The 24,247-nt window shown below is 40.9% G+C and overlaps 1 protein-coding gene across 1 annotated transcript in view; it reads right to left on the reverse strand.

Annotated features, from left to right (window-relative positions):
* Window positions 1-24,247, reverse strand: part of LOC140227452 (E3 ubiquitin-protein ligase DTX4-like) — a 72,944-nt gene that overhangs the window by 22,416 nt on the left and 26,281 nt on the right. The window lies entirely within an intron of this gene.

Genomic DNA, 24,247 nt, shown 5'->3' on the forward strand with positions numbered 1-24,247 from the left:
CAATATGTTGTAGCTTATTTAATGTTCTTTCATATTTATAATCACAAACTTTTGATTGGATGACGTCATCACCTCGTAAAAATGGATTGAATGTATCCTTGTAAAATTTGACCAGTTTACGTGTTATCTCTATGGGAGAGCAGTTTTTCTGGAAGTGAAAATTGACATGACTATCTTTTTCGAGCACAAGCTCACTTATGCTTCGGTGAATTTTTCCCAGATTTTAATATGTTGTAGCTGAGACTTTGGGCTATCGTAAGTGTGCCCTTCGTTTTTTCATACGATGTCGGGATCACGTCAAAAAACTTACTTGAAAATAAAGTTTATCTTCGATGTATTGAAATATTTCTTTCTTTTTGCAACGTTATGTGCAATAACTCAAGAAAAACATACCCTATCACCACCATATTTTGCACATATTTAGTTCATGTCACGAACATTATTTCATAAAATAACAACGACTTGATCAGACGCCATCTTGGGTATGTAAATTAGGGTCAAAGGTCATAGATGTTTCATCCTGTATCTTGGTGAATACATGTCCTATCTTTCCCATACTTTGCACACGTAAAGACCATGTTACAGGGATCATTTCATAAAATAACCACTTTTTGCTCAGATGCCATCTTGTCTGTGCAAAGTGGGGTCAAAGGTCATATGTACTTCTTTTTCTATTTTCGCTATGACCTGTTATCTCTATGGGAGTGAATTTTTTTAGATGTGAAAGTTGACATGACTCTCTTTATCGAGCACTATCTTACTTATGCTTCGGTGAATTTCTCTCAGATTTTAGTATGTTGTAGCTGAGACTTTGCACTATCACGATTCGAATCATTGATTAAAAAAGAAATCGGATCACCTTAATTTGTCAGTGATGACAAATTACAATCTCTAGTTACTTAGTAAATATGTTACACTTTATACTAAGCCATTAAGTCCTGAGATAATTTTTATGCAGAAATTATCATCTTGTCTGCATTATGTTGCAGAAAATTTTGATGGAACTGTATAGATTCATGATATATGCACAAAATAGAAATAAATATAAGTTACACAAATTGTCAAATCAGAAATGACATCCCGTTTACACTAAGCAAAAAGGGGGTTCTGAAGCCTCACATAGCAGCCTTTCAGCTCAGTATAAACAGACAGAATGCAGAAAAGGAGATCCAGTCAGGTCAGGTTCTGAAACCATCTCAATGGGGTGGTTTCATAGCCTGTTATAGCAGCCTCAAAGAGCCTCAGCTGCAGTATCAACACTAGGGCGTTCGAGAAGCCGCTTTTTTGACGACCCAGAAGTTAAATCACGGAAGGTCACCGCCAGCTAACGTAAACAACCAAGCTCTCATGGCCAACCGCCGCTGATAAACACCACACAACTTACACATTTTCGCGCTCAATCACGTTTGCGGTTATGTAAGAAATGCAAAAGCCTGCACCGTATATCCAGGGAGGTGGGAAGAGACGGGGAACTCGGGTTACTATGGAAACAGAGCCAGTCAAGCCCGCTAGGGCCTGCTTTGGGCGAAATCAGCTCCCACAGTATAAAGAGACATGAGACTGCTCTTTCAAACCTCCTCTTGGAGGCCTGAAAACCCACTCGCAGATTAAATGGGGATATAGTTAAGAATCTAGTGATTTAGAGGATTTGTTAAATCCACAACTAAAACAAATAATGGTATATATATGATCACAAGAGGGATCAAATGAAAGATAAATGTTTGAAATTCTTCCTTATGAAATACTAGCAATGAATGATGAATATTACAAATAAAAAAGATTATGGCACCAAACCACAGTAATATGGGTTCTGCAACTTATTGGGTTAAAGGGATGGTACAGTATTGGTAGAGATGAGAATTGGACTTTTAACTTTTTGCGAGATACCAAGAAAACACTTATGATACAGTACAAAACATAACATTTTAAGAGGAATTCAAAGTTAGTTTGATGAAAATCGGGTTAGAAATGATTGAAACATCCAAAAACAAAGTAAACCAAAGCGATCGTAATAAAGTGTGGGTCCCACACTTTGATAGAATCGGTCTTTTTTGGATATCTCAGCCACTTCAAAACCAATTTTCATCAAATAAACGTTGAATTCATCATAGAATTACATGCTCTTTCATATTTCATAAGAGATTTCTCATTATCTCACCAAAACATAGTAGAAACCTGAAATTAGGTCTCAACCAAAACTATACAATCTCTTTAAAGAACGACAGCTAACACATTTTAACACACTGAACTGGTCTTTACAAACCATGTGTGTGTTCAGTACAGTGCTGCCAACAAACAGTTTGTCTTTTTGTAATTTCTAAAGGTCTTGTTTACCTTTGGGAGCAGTGATTCAAAAAATGTTCAAGATATCACTTTTGATGCATATATGCGTAGGTCAGTTGTATCACAAAGCATCCTATCATATAAAATTTTTGCAATAAAGCCTAAAATATTAGGAGATGTCAGTATTTTTCTCATTAAACCATAACTGTAGAAAATTTAATCTGGCAATATTTTTATTACAACTACTGTCTACATTTTGTGTCTTTAACAATACTTAACACTGATTATGCGGATTCAAATTTTTACAGTGGCTGTTTCTATCCCAAAGTCACATTTCGGAACTATTCTAAAGCACTAATGCTTGGTTTTGTTTCATAGATCTGCAAATGGTAAATCATGCCTTTAAGTAAAGGTTAAACCCTGGGGTGACCAATGAGGAATACCCGACTCTCTCGAGATAATTTGCTCGATTAATCAGCCATCCATGCTATTCTTTTTATATCTCAAGTGGGCATTGTTCCTATTAGTATCCAAAATGGGAAAAAAATATGAAAAATCAAAATTATTATAATCACATGATAATGATGACTGTTATATGGGGGATGCTATTGTTTGCTTAGTTGTACTATCAGTGTATCATCTGACTCCACTAGACTCTGGTGATTGATCACAATAATTGTAGGATATTGTACGTGTTCCATGCAATCAAAGGTACAGTCCCCTCTCAAGGTTTTTGTTCACTGTAGGATGATGGAGCACCCCATGAAAGAATGATCATAATGTAAGTATGTCTGCATGAAAATATCCACTCTGCTATCATGGTTTTATTGTTAAGGAGATGATATATCAGAGGGGTGAGGGGTGGAGGGGGGGGGGAAGAGAGGGTGAGAAGGGGAAAGAAAGGAACACATGAATATTTGTCCCTCTGACGTCAAGCAACATTACCCAGACAATGCATGCTGCCTTCAAAGTGCACATCACCTCTTCCCTTGCCATTCAGTTAGAGAGAAATGTTCGACTAATACCTGCCAAGGTTCTTTACATTACCGTGTGCCATCGTATCCCGCTACTGCTGTATAATACACTCCCCAAACACGACGGAAGACGAACCGACATTCGCCGCCAAGGCCCGGGACATTCGTGCAAGCCCCCCGGTATAAAGTATGTGCCAGATGAAAAATCTCTGCACATGTATACAAGAACACACTCATACGGGCATCTGCGCCTTTTCCCCCGAGACACGCCAGGGGTACCCACGAATTTAGCACAAGCTGTCCCCATGATAACAATAGAAAGTGGTATCCATGTCAACAGTGGCAAGGAGTAGCAACTCTCAGTTCCACCCTACGCCGTATATCTGATGGCGGCACACACATACACACGCAAGGAAAGAAAGAAAACACACAAACACACACACACACACACATACATACATGCACACATGGGTGTGTTCACACATGTTACACAGGGACACACACACATATAACACGCACACATGGGTTCCTACATGTACATTGACAAATACATACGATGGACACAGACACACAGACACACAGACACACAAACACACACATGAATGTTCTTTGAATTGCAAATTATTTGAGTGACTGCTCTCGACGTGCATGGAATGTATATCTCACCATCATCATCATGCACATTGTCAGCATCACACTCATCACAAGTATGAAACCTAACCACTAGCAACAGCCAGGAGTTACGACCCGCATGCAGAAACAGAGTGTAAATCTATGCTTGTCTATTCCTCCCACATGAAATGTACGCTTCTAAAAACATAAAGGGAAGTACTGTATACGCCATATATTTCGCGAGCCTAAATTTTCGCGAACCGAGAATTCCTGACGATTTCGCGAGTGGTTAAATTCGCGATCGTGGAGTCTTGTTCTGAACGGAGAATTTAGTGTACACGCCGTCACATTCACATCGGGATCAGAGTCAATATTTTCGCGTGTCTTTAATTTCGCGAACAGCACCTGACTCGCAAAATTCGCGAAAATAAAAACCTCGCGAAATATTCAGCGTATGTACAGTATGAGATATCCATAGATTAAAAGAGAATTTAAAAATGCCTCATGACAAACCTGAAGGGAACCCACTATACACTAAGCACATACACATACACTAACACACATGACACCATTAGTCCTACACATATTACGCATCCAGATGATTACTCATGGGAGAAACAGATCTGCAAGTTTCAGGAACATCTGCTGATGGTAACCTAGCAACAACATCCACCCTTACACTGATGCTTGATAAAAAGAAAGAAAAGTCAAGAAATCAAACTCTTCTCCATTTAACCAAAATAATCAAGGTAAGCCAACACAAAACATATCAGTAAAAACAAACGAACACAACATTCAACTGTGCATAAGAAAACCTTGAAAAATGTTGACTTGTTTGATATCTTTTTTTTCCCCCTGCAAATGATAACGCAATAACTTGGGGAGCTTGTTAATAAATGCTAACATCATGCCTTTATCAGATATACTGATTTGAAAAGGCTCCACACTTTCATATTCCAGGGCACCAGCTGCACCACAATTTAGGTCAGCAATAAGATCAATCAATAGAATGATGAGTTCAGAAGTTTTTGACAAATCCCTCACACAGTCGCCTCTTTCACCCATCTTCAATACCCATGGATGCCCCTCCTAAAACCTCCCCCCCCCCCTTCATTTCCTTGTGACTTGCAGCCAATGGCTAGCCCTCACAGAAATGGGTCAATACAATATAAGGAATTCTACTAGCTTTGCATACAATGGGATCAACCAATCTAGTACAAGGAACAGTGATTTAAGTTGTATGCTTTACATGTTGAGTTACAGCATGTATCTCTGCTAGTTGACAAAATGTGATATTCCCTCAGAATTAAGAAATATATAGCCTTGTTTTTGTTTATTAAATCACATGATTAATGTTCACACTGTAGAAATTACTTTGCTGAAGGTATTGTACACCATCACTGTGTCATTCCATTGGTCTATAGTTCTGCTTCGCTTCTATCTTTTCTCTTTCCCTATTAAATTGACCAAAAACACAGAATTTCAAAGAGGATCACATTCCTGCATCAATCATATCAGTAACAAATCATCATCAAAACAGCAGTATTCACAATAATCAGCCATTACCTTTATCTTTGCTCTCAAAATAATAGATCAGCAGAAATTGCTAAAGCAGCATAGATGCAAGGATGATACAGGTATTGGAAAAATGATAATAATGACCCTCATTGCAGCAGGATTGACTGGGATAAAACTAAACCTCATAACTAGAAGACAGAGATGGCAATATTACATACCCAAACACACTGTCCAAAAAACACCTCCCCCCCCCAAAAAAAAAAAAGAAAGAAAAAGAAAAAGGAGTGATCAGCAGGCTTTTACAACTGCAACTCTAAAATCAACAGATTAGAATATCAAACATTTGTTTACAATGAAGAACAGCAATGACATTGCTTCATAGAAACAGCTCACGCAAACATATAAAGTGCGATATAAAGTATAGATGTATGAGCACTGTGGTTTGTCTTGATAAAAGGAAATGTTATCTTTGTGTCCCCAAGTAGGCAGCAGTTTCCCATTGACACCATGCTCACTGGTTCTCCCTCTCTCAATCTCCCCCAGTATCTACCTCCCTCTCTCCATCTTCCTTAGACATCAATCTTTCTTTTTGCCTCTTGTCCCTACCCCCCCCCCCCCCCGATTCAATGTCTCTTCTATATCACATCCACCTTTCTGATTTTCCCTTTCCTCCTCCTCCTCCTCTCCCCCTCCCTCTCTAATGTACTCTCTCTTACTCTTTGATAAAACAGCCTGAAATTTCATAAAAACAAATTTCTGGACCAAATGACCTGGGAATGAGTCTAATTCTCTCGTCCAAGTATCAAATGGTTTTATATTTCCCCTCATTTCTCTCTTCTTCTTCTTCATCTCCTTCTCCTGTCATGACATTTGGATGGACTCATTAAAATCCGCAAACACCGAGCGTCTTTTCCTCTTAGCCGATGCGTTCTGAGCCTCTTAAAAGCAGCTCACAGGCGCATTACGGTCGCTTCCCCGAGTGCTGCTACATTTCCCAGCCGCTGCCACAGGATTTGCCATGCTAAGTCTATTATTTCCTCTACGTCTAGGACTGGCTGTTTACATTAGTTGCCATGTTTGTTGTCCTGTCTGCCCATCAAGTACACTGTAGATGTAGGGAAAACAGAGGAATACGTAGTGGAAAATAGGGGGCAAATTCCCCCCCCCCCCCTCCTGAAAAAGAAATCTTGAGCAAAGAAACTGAGTCTGGGGAAAATTGTCTGCAGATATGCAATAAAGTTATAACTGCTTGCATTAGCATATCATCTCATTTTACAACACCCACATATGGGAACCTGATTTTCTTTTTTAATCACTTTTTGTTTTCCCCTATTTTACTATCATCCATGATTTCACCCTTTTGTAGGGTCTCACAATCAAAACAGCGTATAAGGGCAATAATCCCCCCCCCCAACAATTAACCCCAATCCTTCCCCCAGCTAAATACTGGTTAGTGATAAGGGTAGAGTAAAATTCAGGTTTAAGGTTAGGTTTAGGGCTACTCATGGCTGCCCTTGCATTGTGTGTGTGTGTGTGTGTGTATGGATACAGGTATCTTTCCATGCCTGGCTCATATAGCCCCATCATTCCTATCTTGTACTTCAATTTCCATAAACAAAAGTTATTTGTTGAAACCCAAGCACATAGATCTGAAATCTAATGCTTTCTTCAATAAGGAGAAAGATTGACATTACAGGAAACCTTCACGGTATGGAGGGTTAGCCACTTCATGACCCCTCAACTTCTATCTTCATTATCGATTATCAATCTTTAGTACTGGTCCTGAGAGATCAAAGTTCGTAAGATGACATTCTGGCAGGACCTTGACCGGATGGACAGACGGTCAAGGTGTCCTGCCGAGTGTCCTACTTTCGGCTCCTCGCTACCCCCGAAGGTTTGGGATGACACAGCCAGCTCTCGAGGCAGGGTGGCTTGAGACACGAGAGGGAACCAGACAGGAGGAAGAGGCAAGCACCCTCCTGTCGTCTTATATGAAAGGAATACCCTCTGCTGCCAAGAACTCCAGTGAGAATTGCATTCATACTGGAATAGATTTCGCCAAAAGGCAGTGGATGCGAGAATCCTCTGCCCTTGTCAGGCAAACACCGAGGCACTCAGTTCGCCTTGACCTGCTCAGGCTCAAGGGCATGTATGACCTTTCTTTTTTTTCTTCTTCTTCGCTGCATACCCACAACGACCATGCTGGAATCGACTCACCCCCCCCCCCCCCCCCCCATGGAGGCTCCTCAGCAATGACAACGATGGGGTGCATAATGTTATGTCGAAGGTATCAAATATTACCGTTTGTGATCAAACTGTAGCAACGCAGACCTTGGAGGAATGACACTGCCGGTGCAGTTGTGGCTACCACACATTGCCATACAGGCATTGAAGAGACTCTTTTTTTAATGCTACAAGCTGGAAAAAGCAACTTATATCATTCATTATCCATGATTAATGTACCCCCCCCCCCACCTTCCCATCAACATAACATTGGCTGGGCAAGACATTGACAAATGACCCTCAACAGAACAGAGGCGTGAGCCAATGTGAGAAGCATACCAAGTCTTTGACCATCCAACCCCCCCCCCCCCCTCCCTTCCCTTGCCCATCAGTTTCTACTGACTTTGGCACTTTGGTCAAAGCAAAACAGTGATTAACTCTCCCTTACAAGTGCATTTAAATGAGAATAAACTATGGCTTTGGCATCAAAATCGTGTCCCCTTTTTTCTCCTTTCAGCCAAGATCACTTTACAAAAGTGAATATACATACATGTATGTGTGTGTATATATATATATATATATTATATATGTGTGGGTGTGTGTGTGTTGTGTGTGTGTATCAATCATAGCCATATGATTATTAAATGATCCTTGTATGTATAGAGGCCTATGTATAAGGTGATATCTACTATGCTAATTATTCCCAGGCACGTCCGATGCGCCTATTGCAAGCGCCGCACAGAATATCTGCATTTGAAGGAAATGCATCTCATGCCCTGCTGCTCTTAAAATCACATTGATATCACTTCTGTCAGAGAAGCAGAAATGTGTCTTCTTTTCATCACTTTCTGTTTATTCATCTCTCCATTTTTTTTTTCTCTCTGTCTCTGTCTCTATCTAATCCATTTCCCTCTGGATGTGAATAAAAAATGTCTCCCCAGCAATCCCATAAAGCCTGAATGAGGACTGGAATACGATGAATGCAGTTGGTCGATGCACAACATCCCAATTAGGACAGCGACACATCTAAATTCGCTTGTTAGCGTCCCCCTCCCCCTTTTTTTTTTCTGTATGCAGCACCGCACTGGAGTACGCAGAATCTACCACTGTGTCACACCACTGCCTTCACATTAGAAATTTTTTAGGGGTGGGTTCATGTAGTCACACACAATGCTTTAGCTGTAAAACAAAAAGGGGGGGGTGATCTTTCCTTTTAGAAAAATATTGCTCTATAATACTCTCTCTCTCTCTCTCCTCTCTCTCAAACACTACCTTTTTTAATTCTCTCATCTCACACCTCTCTACCTCTCTCACATCTATAGGATGAAGTTGTGGAAGGGATATACATTAATCACGTTGAAAGCAACAACACAAACAATATACCTCATCCACTTACCAAAGAACTGTGAATTAACTGACAATTTGTATATGTACAACGTCAAATGACATATTAGTTTGATGACCAGTGAGGGTGGAGGTATATACAGTTGCATCATACATGTACGACAGTATCTATTTCATTCCATCCCACCAACCTCTAAACTGCTGTATACTTAACAAAGTGACGATTCCTCAACAGTATACAAATCTAAAGCTGGCTTTTTGTCTCATTACTTACTAGTAAATAGTAATACAGGTTTTATAATAAAGCTCGGGCTTAAGCAATCAGCAACTTTTTTTTTCCCCAAAAAAAGAATGTTGAATTTTGTTCTTGAGTTGCTCTTGATATCCAAGTCATATTAAGGATACCAGAAAATCTGCTATGATAGGGCATTTTGTGATGACAACTTGAAATGGTTTGAGTATGATGCTTGCTCAACATGATGACATCACTGTTAGTAGCAATGCACCCTTTTGAGTCTGTAACTCCATTGTTAGCAAATTTCAATGTGCCACTAAACATACAACTCAAATTGCTGTAAACCTGTGCACTGTGTCACAACGACCTGCTACCCTGTACATCCTGTTTGTCTGACGGTTTCGCTCTTTCTCCAAAAATCGTGTGACTTCAACCCTCTGTATCAACCTTCACGACCTCACAGAGCATATTGTGTAAACGAGAACATCTTGTCGTGTATACACCGGGAGCTTGCACAGGTCGGAAACTGCATCTTGGGTTGTGGAGATGACGCAAATACACCGGTGGCTATTTTTGTGGATCACTTCCCTGCTCCCCTCTTTTCGGAAGATACACTTACTTGAAAAAGAAGAAGAAAAAAAAAAATCAAAATAGAAAAATGAATCTCAGCCCCTACGTCACACAGCACAACTTATATTGATTGAGAGCATGACATCTGTACACGTGCAGTACTTATGTAGGTAGTGGGGAAAAAAAAATAATCCAGAAACAAATAGGATAAGATCAACCCCACCCTCAACTACCACCCCCCCCCCCCCCCCCCCCCCCCCCCCCCGCCTCAGCCCCCATCTCCTTAATACACTTGCACATTGCCTTGGGGCAGAACGAGTTTGTGGCGTCATCAGTGTCGTCGACGACACCGGGCAGGAGAGGCATGTAGGAGTTAGATGTCGATGGATCGTTACTTTCCCTCCTTATCCCAGGCCCCCCCCCTCCCCCCACCACCCAATTCACACTGAGATACATGTAGACACATTTCACATTTGAACTACATGAGGAGTTCCATATTTCTTTATGTTTACACAATGCTTCTGTAACCATCACATAATTTGCGGGTCATTGTTTCGCATTTGACAGGAGGCAAAATAAGTACAGGCTCTTGAGTTCTGAGCCAGCACACTCGGACACAACACACAAAATATTGCTCCCTTGGCATGAATAGCACGATATCTACAGACCCTGTGGAAATTTAATGCCAGCAAAGCTCCACTTGTGCCTGGTGAAATTGAGTTGTTTGGCAAACAAGGTAGATTTTGCTGGTCTAGGGATACGTCTATCTAACTTGAGAGAGAGAATCACTTTTTTTAAAACACGTTTGGAATGATGTTTGCGAACGTGGTTTGAAGTTCGATTCTCGGGGAGCAGCGTTTATCTACCCATCATGCAATGTACAATCGTGATTCCAGTGTTGTCTCTGCGCAGCTGCTTTGCGCCGTTCAACCTGGGAAGTAAAGGTCAGATGGCGTTTCAAATTTGCATTTATAAATGTTCTTTGAATGACGTTTCAAATTGGCATTTCTAAATGCATTAGAAAACATGGACGCAGTCATCTGAATCAGACAATTTTAAGCAAAACGCACCCTAGGGATCCCAGAAGCATGACAGTTTCACACAGTGCAAAGTTACTCAGAAAACAAAACACATTCAAATAAAGCACTTTTGTGTGAACAGAATACAACAGAATAGTTCAAAGCAGTATTTGAATGAAGTAAACTTGACATGTGAGGTCTGTTACTGGCTGAAATGTAATGACATGCTGTCACTCCATTCAACCCTCCCAAGATATCAAAAGCTACATTCAGATGGTAATCCTTAACTTCAAAGTTAAGCTAACTTTGAGGATAATGCACTTGTCAATGTAATGACGCACCCCACTACCCCCGGACATGGGTGCATCATGGTCATTTTTGACTGACCACACAGGGTTTTTGACGGACACCACAGTCACTTTTTTGACTGACAAAATGCTGCACGTGACGAACACGACAGTCACTTTTTTGACGGACAACACGTTGAAAGTGACGCACACCTCGGTCACTTTTTTGACGGACATCCTCTTACATTTGACGCACCCCCGAAAATACTGAAACGATTTTTGCATACGTTTTATTCAAGCAATTTCATTTTCTTTTGGTTCGTAAACATAATTTGTAAAAGTTTCGCCAAGTTTCCCTTACCCTGGCCCTGTAAGCACCGTACCGTCATTCACTGTACATCACGCTGCTGCAGCTACGATATTCCGTAAGGGAGTACGTATTCTGTGCATGCAATCCATACATAATGTGTGCAGATGCGCTGTGTGTGCGCGGCCATTGCTAGTCCGGTGGATGCATACTGCAGCGCAGGTACACACCACGCCATGGCATTCCCGCAAGTAACTATACACGGCCCAGTCGCTGTACGTAGAGATTCGCACAGCGTACTCGAACAGCGTCGCGCCTCTGGTCGGCATCCCGCGAGCAGAAAATGGCATGTGGCAGCAGTTTCTTCTGCTGCCGCTTCTTTTACTGTCAAAAATTTGCCTTTGTCACCACAGAACATTATTTAGATGCATATTGTATTAGAATATAAACTAATTTTCTTCGATAGCAATGTGTGTTGGTGTTGCATCGCAATATGCAATAGGCACTAAGTGTTCGACAGTAACTTAGTGAGGTTGAAATTGTTACATTGCTGAACAGTCCCTGGTTTGAGATCGAGTAGATCCATGCATGATTTCATGGGTTTGTTGGAGGGAAAATGTGAGGAGAAAGGGTGGCTTTTAGATTATTTGCTTGCCAGATTCTGGCAAGCATTTTTCCCTCTTATTCCAAAACGCTTCCTAACTTTGATTTTCACTTGCCGCGGGAAAGCGCTCACTGTAATTCCACTCGCGGTACGTGTATCCGGTACTAGCGTGCAAAATGTGTGCAATTTTCCATAGCCAAGTGACATACCATGACTCACCCCTCGGTTCAGAATAATGCATGTTATTTTCCATAGCCAAGTGACATACCATGACGCACCCCTCGGTCAAAAATTTGACCAACAATGATGGGATTTTGACGCACCCCTCGGTCAAAATTTGACGGACAAAGCTGGTAAAATGACGAACACCTGGGTCACAAATTTGACGGACCAAACGAGGAAATGACGCACCCATGTCCGGGGGTAGTGGGGTGAGTCATTACATTGACAAGTGCATAAGCTCGTAGTCAAGTACTGTGTAGACGCACTCCAAGTTAAGCTAACTTGAAGTTAACTCAATGATAACCACTACAACATTTCTCAGGGTTAACGCTCTATCCATGAACTGTGGGGGGGGGGGGGGTGGTCCTCACTCATAATCCCCTTTAGCAAGGAGCTTCCTGTAAAACGAGGATTGATCGTGTGCATTTTAATTTTGCAAGAGCCAAGATTCGTGAAATTAAAATGCATGTTGAAAGTTCTTGTCTACACTATAAGCATTGAATGTCAGAGGCAACTTGCGAAAATTTCATGCCGCGAAAAGGCCGTCTGCTCCAATTCTTGAAAATTTCATGCCGCGAAAATATTGTGTTTTACAGTATCATCGATAAACTACCTTCAAGGATAAGCTTCGTCATGTGGACTTGCATTGTAATCAAGGGGACAAGAGCTTATCCTAAAAGTTAGCTTAACTTGAAATCAAGGATCCCCTTCTGCATGTAACTATCAACTCTGAATGCTGATACCACAGTGTACAAAGATGTCCCTTTTGGTAGCGACAAACGTAACCACGGTGCAAAAAAGGGAAAGTAACATGGGGGTCGAAGTTCATCTTTACATCTTCATTTTGGTCAGAATGACCTATGAACGTACTTGTCCTTCTCCAGTATAATGAAAATATGAAGAGGTTTGCGCACAAGGCACACCTGCACCACATAATGGGTAGTCCACAGCAGCCACTGGATTATTCCTCACAGTATGATTTTGTAGCCACTTACTCGCAGCATGTACTGTACGAGCTGAAATGTTCGCGTACAGATATTTTCGCGAATTGCTACTTGGAGGACATTTTCGCGTGTTGTTAATTTTGCAGTTTCGAGGGTCTAACTGAACTTACTTATTTGCGCGTTGTTATTTTCAAGTGTTGTTACTTTCGCGGTTCAAAGGTGAGTCGCGAAATTCGAGAAAATAAAACCACCGCGAAAATTTCAGCTCGTACAGTATATCGTAGGAAATGCATTCTGACAAAGTGACAGACACACATACAATAACACACAACAAACACACACCTTAATGATGAGGTGATTCATACACACTTTGCTATAGACATGGCACTAACATGCACAAACACACATCCTGGACAGGAGTTCTTGAGTGTGATAAATGTAAACTGCTCCAGTACCATTGTTCAAGTGTCAAAACTGCTTGCGGGGAGATGCCCCTTTGACTGTGCAAAACTCAATTTGGAATCTAGATCACAACCCCCCCCCCACTTCAGTAACAAAAACAACAAATGAGTGTAGTTATCATATTTCCATAGCTTGACTTTACCAGCTCTTTCCCCCAAGTCTCACTTCAACTTCAAGTCAGAATCGTGAGAGACATGTAAATGTAAACATATTCAGTAACTTGAAAACATGGACAATATCGCACACCGGATGCAGGATGTTGACAAAAGTGAGAAAAGTATTAGGCTTGAAATATCTGTCCTACTTCAGATGGAACACTTATGACGACATTCTTCGAACTTCTGCATGCATGGAAGTTAATATTGCTGTTTCCTCTATGCAGAAGAGTTTTCATGGAAATACTCAAGATTTGAGGGCCATTCTGTTGGAAAAAAAAAAGACATTGAAGTTAATGTGCATCATTGCACTATTCTATCATCCAGGAATACCAGCTTTGCAACAGCTTATCAGTAATCTGAGAGCTAAAAGGCCATTATTTTTGCTGGAAATGAAACCTGTAGTATCTTTGGCTTATAAACAATACAATATACTTTTAAGAGCAATATGTGGTATTTCTGTATCATCTGTCTGACCAAGACTGGTAAAGTGATGGTGGTTTCTTGCTGCCCATACAACATATTCTCATTGTCTCCCATGGAAGCCACCTGAGAAAACGTGCCAAGCATTTTCAATTGTAGCAAAGATGGAGCTTTTTACCCCCTGCAAACATCCAGAATGGATCTCTTCCCTAACCCTACCCCACCCCCCCACTCATTGCCATCTCTCCCTAACTCTTTTCCTTTCATCCTTGCCCTCTCCCCTTCTTCCACCCTGTACCCTGTCCCCTGTCCCCTCTCTCCCCTCCACATGGTCCACCCTCCCCGCGTTCACAGAAGGCGTGTCTTCATCAGCCCGAAGTTCAAACTAGCGGGACATTTTTCAGTCTTAGAAAATAGCCCGATAGAGCGAATGTGCGTCTTCATCAGCTCGAACAGCCTACTTCGGGAAATTAGTCCGAAAATCGACACATGCGCACTTTGCATCATTACTCTGCCTAGCTCGCTGTTCGAAAGTGGATTTCCCGCTCAAAATCTCCTACAACACCGTATGTACGATACTACAACCAGGGAAGTGAGCAGTACAGCAAATTCTCTCCAAAGGGATATTAATAACGCTACTCTTCTGTCCAGTGACACATCTTCCAGATATGAAATGAACGAATTGCATGATAAACAAATCCAAAATACACACAATCTGCAAGAATCTTTAGCTAAGGTAGAGTGGACCAGAAGAAGTTTACAAAAAAAACAGCTAGCATGCACGGAATCACCTCCCTGGTTTTAAGATGTCAACAACAGTAGGCCTAGTACACACATGTGATCCTTGAATACGCCGTGAGTGTATGCACTATACACAATCACTATAGCTTATATATGCGCTTTCAATAGCCAGCTGGCTAACCAGAAGCGTGGAGGGATCGAGAAAATTTCGGGCTGATGGAGACGCACCCGAGATAGCGCGCTATTTCACGAATTAGCGCTCTAGTTCACGAACTAGACCAAGATTTCGGGGGAAATTTTCCCGATCAAATAGCGCGCTATTTGCGTCTTCACTACACAGATAGCGCGCTATCTTGACATCGGACTAGTTTGGTAACCGCAAGATAGCGCGCTATTTTGAAACTTCGGGCTGATGAAGACACGCCTATTGGTCCCCGCAACGCGGGACAGCCACAAGAGATCTTATCTTTTTTACGATTGACCGTTCACATTGGTATCTCATCTGTCCCCCAGCTGTGGGGGCAATTGGGGCTTGGGGCGAGCTCTGCCAGGCAGAGCGCATGCGCACATTTGATGACCACAGCTGGACGCTATCAAATTTCGCCCCAAGGTCACTCTCCCCTCCAAATCTTGTCCCGTACCCGACTTGCTTGGCGGGGATGGGGGGGGGGGGGAGGGGGGGACAAGTCCCAGTGAGCGTTCACATTATGGTTTTGAAGGAGAAAGTCCCACAGCTCAGGACTTTCCCCGCGTTGCGGGGATCAATGTGAACGCGGGGTGTGGAAACGTCTTACAGCTAACGAGTTGCCTACCTTTCAGTCATTTGATCTGATCTTCTCTTTCTAAAACCTTTTCTACTCTCCCTCTTTTGCCCATTACCCCTCACTTCTCCACCATCCTACATTTTCCTCCCTGATGTCTGTACTCTCCTCCTGGTCCTACTGCTACCCTCTGACCCTCTTCCTACCAGTCCTCCCCTCCTACTTCTGCCCTCTCTTCCTCTCCATCCTTTTTTCCCTCCACCATCCCCTTCTGCTCTCTTCTGCTCATTACCTCCTTCCCTAACTACTCCTGCTCCTCCTACTCTTTCTGGCAACCTGTCCTCCTCCCTACTTCCTTGCATCCTCCCTCTTTATTACCACCCCTCCTCCTCCTCCTCCTCCTCTGCTTCCCTATGATCCTAACCTCTTCCTCTACCTCCTACCACTCCCCCTCCTACTCTTCCTCCTCTTCTTCTTCCTCCATCTACTCCTCCTTTTCCCTATGATCCTAACCTCTTCTACTGCCTCCTACCACTCCCCTCCTCCTCTTCCTCCTCTATATACCTCCTTCCATCCCTTCCTCTCCTCCTCATCCTTTTCCATCTCCTCCTCCTTTCCCCTATGATCCTAATCTCTTCCTCTGCCCTCTTACCACTCTCTCCTCCTCCTTCCATCCCTTTCTCCTCTTCCACCTCCTCCTCCTACTCCTCTTCCATCTCTTCCTCCTCTTCCCTATGATCCTAACCTCTCCTCTACCTCCTACCACTCTCCTCCTCCTCCTCCTCCTCCTCCTCCCCTACCCCTCTTAAATCACCCTTTTCTCTTCCGTCCTCACTGCCTTCTCTCCCCCTTCTGCCTTCTCACTCTCTCTCTCCTAAAGTCTTGCCCTTCATCCCCAAACCACATCCCCTCACCCCCTCTGGCCCTCTTCACGTGGGGTATGAAGTACCATCCTGACAGTGTGTGACAAAGCAGCCTAATGACTTGACAGAAATGTGCCGCTGTACATCCCAGGCCCAGCCAACCATGGTGCCTACGAGACCTGATGGTGTAACCCATACAAGAAAGTATCAGATCATGGATTTAAAATGTAATCAGAACTTCATGTTTTGTTTCTGTCTTCTTTTTTTCATTTAACAGGAACCCTAACCACTGTTACATACTTTCTCTTTTTTGTTTCTTTTTTTTTTTTGGGGGGGGGGAGGGAGAAGCATTTTGTTTGTTTCATATTGATTGTTTTTGTTCTCTATCTGGATATACGTGTATGTATTTCACATAGTGCTATAAATGTTTACTTTCTTTTTGATCAATTATAACTGCTTGATTTGATTCCAAACAAATTTCTGCCAATATAACTTGTATTCCATACATGCTTATAAATGGGCAACAAATACACAATGGGGCTAGATCAATCAATGTCAGATATTTTCACTGTTTTGTGGAATGATTAATCATGTGAAAAACTTCTTTTTACCACAATTGACACTCAACAATGATCATACAAAATAATTGTATGAAAATGTGCTCCTACACAGGAACAGCTGTCAGTGAAATAGAAACCCAAGCAAACCTCTGATCTTCTGTTGCTAAGCAAAAACTTACTCAATAATGCTCATATTTCTAATTACACAGCATGAAAATTATATATTTACTTTATAAATGAGATCATCCCAGAAATATATGCAAGGAGATACTTTGTTCTTTTTTTTATGCCTTACAGTGTTGAAAAATAAAAGAAAATTGCTGTGCACAATGAGTAAAAATATGTTAGTTTTACTTTATCTACTGAGAGTTGATTAACTGTGAAATAAAATTATTCAGTAGACTGGTAAACAAACATATTCAAATGTTTTTAGGCAGGCATCACTTCCTGGCACAGGTCATTCCTGCCAACCAGAAAGGTTACCAGTCTTGCCAAACACAGTAGCAACTAATGCATGCACAATGCATTCTAAGTATTAGAAGGCACTAAATATACATGTTACGGGTGGGAAGGACAGGTTGTTACTTTGGTCCACAGATCAGAGGAAATATCACACAATTTTACACTAAGTATTAAAACTGGCCTACTTCCACTACTTCCAAAGAATAACCTGCTCAGTATTTGATCGTGTTCAGTGCAGATACTTATGGACTCTTCCATCAGGTGTATGGAGTAATTTGAAATTCATCAACTCCTTGCATGCTTTTTGAGGATCGTCTTTTTTTAACCTGCACCCAATCCAATTTGTACTCATCAATCACTGCTATTTAGAAAATGTTAGGACAATCTCTCTAGTTGCTATGATAATTAGATCTTTTTATTCTCAGTATGTGCATATGATGCTCTTTATACAAGACACAATTTTGAGATTATTATGCATTCTTATACCTGGATAAACTTCCTGGGACAACCACAGCATGATGTGTGATTCCAACAGACTTTCAGTCTCACCTGACCACAGCTGGTAATAAAGAATCCTGCTTGTCGACCTACTCACACATTATCTCCAGCGACAGGTTAACAAATGCTCTGGCTGAGAAAAGACTAGTCCCAAATATAATCTGGCATGTGTCTCTGGGAAATGTATGTTGTTGCAAAATCAATTCATCCTTAGTGGGTTAATCACTCCCACCCTCATCAGCCATTTTACGTAGGCTGTGTAATACAACTCAAATAATGTGTGTTCTGCCACTCGTGGCTTCCCTGCATTCTGCATCACATCACATCCCATTACCACTATTTGATGAATACTTCCCCCCCCCCCCCCATGGACTAATGACCCATTACTTAGAAAGCATCGACTTCAGGAGTGATCATACATGTAGGCCTAGCATCAAAGTAAAGAAATAGATGGCATAACTAAAACGACAAATATTGATGACTTGGGGCATGCAAGCAAAGCTACAGTATACATAGAATCATGTGTGTACAGTATTCATATGATTTTTTGTTTTGTTTTTGTTTTACTAAATATAACATGAATGTATTTCATGACAAATGTGGCAGCCTCAAGCAGCTTTTGATTGTTCTGAACAACTGACAAAATTAAGCATTTTGATGAAATTCCCACAGAGGGCTAAAAAAAATTATTCAAACTATACAATCATACACATGATGTTTACAACGTTGGAGCATATAATTTGACGGGATATGGGGAGGGGGCCTTGGACTATTAAAGATAAGCAGTATCACATTCAGTGCCATCCCATGATAGTTTCACACTACTTGCATATCACATTATGTTATTTTCTCTTACATGACCTCGAGCGATGGTTCTTCGGTGATTTCCTACCAGCAAAACAGCCGTGCTTTACACATCTGATCATATGTTCACCGTCAACACCTGATGCCGACTTCTGCCCACATCTCTCTCATTCACGCTGTGTTCATTTTTTTCCACCTTCCACTTTACCTTGTTTGGCCCATGTTACCTGGGGTCTTTTCAATTTCCTCTTTGCATTGTATTTCCCTACCTGCTGGATGACGTTTCTGCCCCACCCTTCCACCTCCTCCTCCACCTCCTCCCCCCCCCCCCCCTCCTCCCCCCTCATTATCATTTCCTACACTTTCTGTGACATGTGCACCATCTAAATGTGTGAGCCCAAAGGAAGTGAAGGAGTGTTTTTTCGTATGAGTATCCTCTCCATTTCATGCCAGTCATGTTCTCAAGACACAATTTTCTTCCTTGTGTGCAAGTGTATACACGTTACATTTAAACATTTTTTTCTGAAGGGAGGGGAGTGACCCCACTGACTGTTGCACTTGCCTTACAGATTGGAACTGGATACTAATTGGAACGTTTATGGTTGTTTTTGTTTGCTTTCTCCCGCATTACATTACAACTTTAAAACAAAACAAAACACAAAACAGAACCTGACCTTTCAAAAGCACCACTGCTAAGTTCTATGAACCTCCATCTAAGGGGGTTAAAGGGACTGTACAGTACTGGTTGAGGTGAGGATTCATTTGAACATTCCCAAGTGAGATAATGAGAAACCTCTTATGAAATATGAAAGAGCATGTAATTTTAAGAAGGATTCAACGTTTATTTGATGAAAATAGGTTTTCAAATGGCAGAGATATCCAAAAAAGTGATAATAATAAAAGGCGACAGGCCACGTCTTTTATTAGGATCTCTTTGTTTCACCTTGTTTTTGGATATCTCAGCCATTTCAAAACTGATTTTCATCAAATAAACTTAAAATACCCCTTAGAATTGCATGCTTTTTGACATCTCATAGAGTGGTTTCTGAATATCTCGCAAAACGTTAAAAGCTAAATCCTCACCTCGCCCAGAACTTTACACACCCTTTAAAAGAGTCTTTACATAAATGCCTTGACAATTTTAATTTCAAATGTATCAAGCTCTGGAAATGAGATAAAATAAAAATCTGCCTCTGAGAAATGGTTCCACAGACATTTTCACAGAGCACCTACATTCAAAGCACTGACTTCCACAGAAGAGACTGTTCTGACAAGAAGTACTTTACACTGGAGTCATCATTTTCGGCAAGGTCTCCTGTTAACAGAATAAAAATAACAATGCTGCTTGCTTCGGTTAAATGCGATTGTCAAGCCAATAACATTCATGGCATGAAACTTATAAGTGAACTGGATCCATCAACCTTCTTCGCAGCATGAAACTTTCCCCAATTACCACCCATGCAAAAATTATGAGCAAACTACATGTACTGGATTGTAAATAGAAATATTTTTGTGATTCATGGCTTCTTGTAAAATTTATGAAAGTTTCATGCACTTTAACATTTCTGGTTTCACAGTATAACACTCAAAATCATGCTTGTAATAATCAAGCAAACACAAAAGAAAAAATAATACACCCTAAAACAAATGGAATAAGTGGATTTAACCCTTCAAAAAATATAACAATATCAGCACCTTCCCTTCAAATTACATTTTAGTTATCAACAATATTCTGGGTCCATCAGTAGAAAGACCAATGAATTTTGATATTTGACAATCACGGAAATTAATCTTGTATTGCTCTCACTTCACTGATCAAAATGTTATTTGCAACATGTACCTCTTGGCCTCTTGACATATGAAATACGCGGCAATTTTGCTTATTAATGTGCTTGCTTTGCAAGAGGGCTTCAACAGTGACACATTTCTGGTCAAATACAGTTAAACTCGCCTAAGTCGACGTCGCATATGTCGAATAATCGCGCAAGTCAATGATTTTAAAAAGTCCCGATTTTTCCCCATTGACTTACGTGTATTAATTCACTCACAAGTCGAATTTTTTTAAGTCGAATACTCGCCTAAGTCGATGAAATTCCAAGAACACTTTCACGGAAAAACCATTGAATTCACTGTGCCTAAGTCGAATAAGATTTTATTGTGTAATAAATCAGTGTCAAAATCACGAGACGCCAGTTTTTGTTTACATACAGTATACCAAAAGAAACTTTGCGTTAATAAACATTAACGTTTCATTAACGCAAGCGGTTTCACCTGAATCGTTAACGCAAACTAACGATCGGGAAAATTAATGTTTGTAGGAACGATGAGTAACGATCCCAAGCGTAAATTAACGATGTTTCGTTGTAACGATAGGTAACGCAATAAGAACTCACGCGAGATTTTGGTTTCCGTTACCGAGACCTGGTGAAAGGACGACGTAGCCCTTTCCGAGTGTAGCGATCTATGCCTTATATTTAGCGGAGTCTTTTCGCGAATCGACTCACGATTTCTTGCAACCAGGGTCACCAAAAACGCACGCCGGGCCACCAAAAAAGCCGGATGTTTGCCTTCAGTTTTGGAAATGAACAGCGGTAACAATCGGCTCCATAAGATGCTAGAATAAATGTCAGATGTCTGCTCTTGGAAATTAATAACGGTAATATTCGACTCCGTATAATACTAAAATAAATGTCGGATGTTTGCTTATACTTTTGGAAATGAATAATGGTAAGATTCAGTTCCATACGGTGCTGAAATTAATGTCAGATATTTGATTTTGCGTTCGGAAATGAATAAGGATAAAATACGCCTCCGGAAGATGCTGAAATAAATGTCGAATGATTGCTTTGACGTTCAGATATGAATAATAATGATATTCAACTCCATACGATGATAAAATAAATGCCGGATGTTTACTTTTACGTTCGAAGGTAAATAACAATAATATTCAACTCCGGAAGATGCTATATGTCCAATGATCCCTTTGACGTTCTGAAATGAATAACAATAATATTTAACTCCGTACGATGATGAAATAAATGCTGAATGTTCGCTTTTTTACGTTCGAAAGTAAATAACATGTAACATTCGGCTCCGGAAGATGCCAAAATAAATGTCAGATGATTGCTTTTTCGTTCGGAAGTGAATAGCAGTAACATTCTGCTCCATAATTATGATGGTAAAATAAATATCAGACATTTGCTATTTAACATTTCGAAATGAATAACAATAACATTCAGCTGCGTTTGATGGTAACGTAAATGTCGGATGTCTGCCTTGACGTTCGAATATGAAAAACAGTATAATATTCGGCCCCTTACGATGCTGAAATAATTGTCAGATGATTCATTTGACTTTCGGAAGTGGACAGCAGTAACATTCGGCTCCTTACGATCATAAAATAAATGTCGGGTGTTTGCTTTTGAATTTGGAGATCGAATAACGGTAATATTCTGCTCCGTACGATGTTAAAATAAGTAACAGATTGTTTCTTTTACATTTGGAAACGATTAACGGTATCAATCGGCTCAGATGATAAAAGAAAAAGCGGATGTTTGCTTTCACGTTCGGAAATGAATAAGGATGATATTCAGCTCCGTAAGATCTTAGAATGAATGTCGGTTGCTTGTTTTTACATTTGAAAATGATTAATGGTAACATTCGGCTCTTTACGATGCTAAAGCAAATGTCGGATGTTTACAAATGTCTGCAAATGCTCCCACTTCCTCATTTCAAACGTAAATTTTGACCACCTAAATAGGCATCAACTTTTATAATAATCCATAAGCCTATTTGCTAAATCTTAGAACTCAGAATAACGGTATAAGATGATTAAATTTTCTATTTATTTATTTTAGACGTGGGTACCGTCCTGTATGACTTCAGTAATTCTTAATATTTATTTTTCTATGTTTAGTAGGACCGATTTAGTTTTACTTGGGTTTTTTTTTTTTTCGGGCCACCAAAAAATAAAAATCAATCATTTTGGTGGCCCGATCGGGCCACCAAAATAAAATTTAATGTGGAGCCCTGACCTGCATCAATGTGGATAAAGTGTCTTGCTGAAGGGCAAATATCGGGCACACCGCTCCAGCTCTCGGCTCCAGAGTAGACAACGTACATTATACATAACGCGTGGTGTAACTGTAAGTCGAATTTTTTCGACTTACGCACAAGTCGAAACTCGCCTAAGTCGATGTGTTCAAATTCATGAATTTCTTCCGTCGAGATGTTTTCATTGCAACTGATTGACAAATTGCCCTACATCGACGTAAATAAGCACTGAATTGATCAGTGTTTTAGTAGTAGCCATGATAAAAAATCATGGGCGTACATACTCGAGCAGGATTCGAACCTACGACCTCCTGATCACCGGACAGGCGTCATCTCCACTAGACCACCGAGCTTTCGCCCGACAGCAAGTGTTGGTTCTAATCCTTATAGCATGCAGCGGGTACTGCTTTGTTATTCAAATTCATGAATTTCTTCCGTCGAGATGTTTTCATTGCAACTGATTGACAAATTGCCCTACATCGACGTAAATAAGCACTGAATTGATCAGTGTTTTAGTAGTAGCCATGATAAAAAAAATCATGGGCGTACATACTCGAGCAGGATTCGAACCTACGACCTCCTGATCACCGGACAGGCGTCATCTCCACTAGACCATCGAGCTTTCGCCCGACAGCAAGTGTTGGTTCTAATCCTTATAGCATGCAGCGGGTACTGCTTTGTTATTCAAATTCATGAATTTCTTCCGTCGAGATGTTTTCATTGCAACTGATTGACAAATTGCCCTACATCGACGTAAATAAGCACTGAATTGATCAGTGTTTTAGTAGTAGCCATGATAAAAAATCATGGGCGTACATACTCGAGCAGGATTCGAACCTACGACCTCCTGATCACCGGACAGGCGTCATCTCCACTAGACCACCGAGCTTTCGCCCGACAGCAAGTGTTGGTTCTAATCCTTATAGCATGCAGCGGGTACTGCTTTGTTATTCAAATTCATGAATTTCTTCCGTCGAGATGTTTTCATTGCAACTGATTGACAAATTGCCCTACATCGACGTAAATAAGCACTGAATTGATCAGTGTTTTAGTAGTAGCCATGATAAAAAATCATGGGCGTACATACTCGAGCAGGATTCGAACCTACGACCTCCTGATCACCGGACAGGCGTCATCTCCACTAGACCACCGAGCTTTCGCCCGACAGCAAGTGTTGGTTCTAATCCTTATAGCATGCAGCGGGTACTGCTTTGTTATTCAAATTCATGAATTTCTTCCGTCGAGATGTTTTCATTGCAACTGATTGACAAATTGCCCTACATCGACGTAAATAAGCACTGAATTGATCAGTGTTTTAGTAGT

The sequence above is a fragment of the Diadema setosum genome, chromosome 4, assembly GCF_964275005.1.
Source record: "Diadema setosum chromosome 4, eeDiaSeto1, whole genome shotgun sequence".
In the NCBI taxonomy this organism is placed as follows: Eukaryota; Metazoa; Echinodermata; class Echinoidea; order Diadematoida; family Diadematidae; genus Diadema; species Diadema setosum.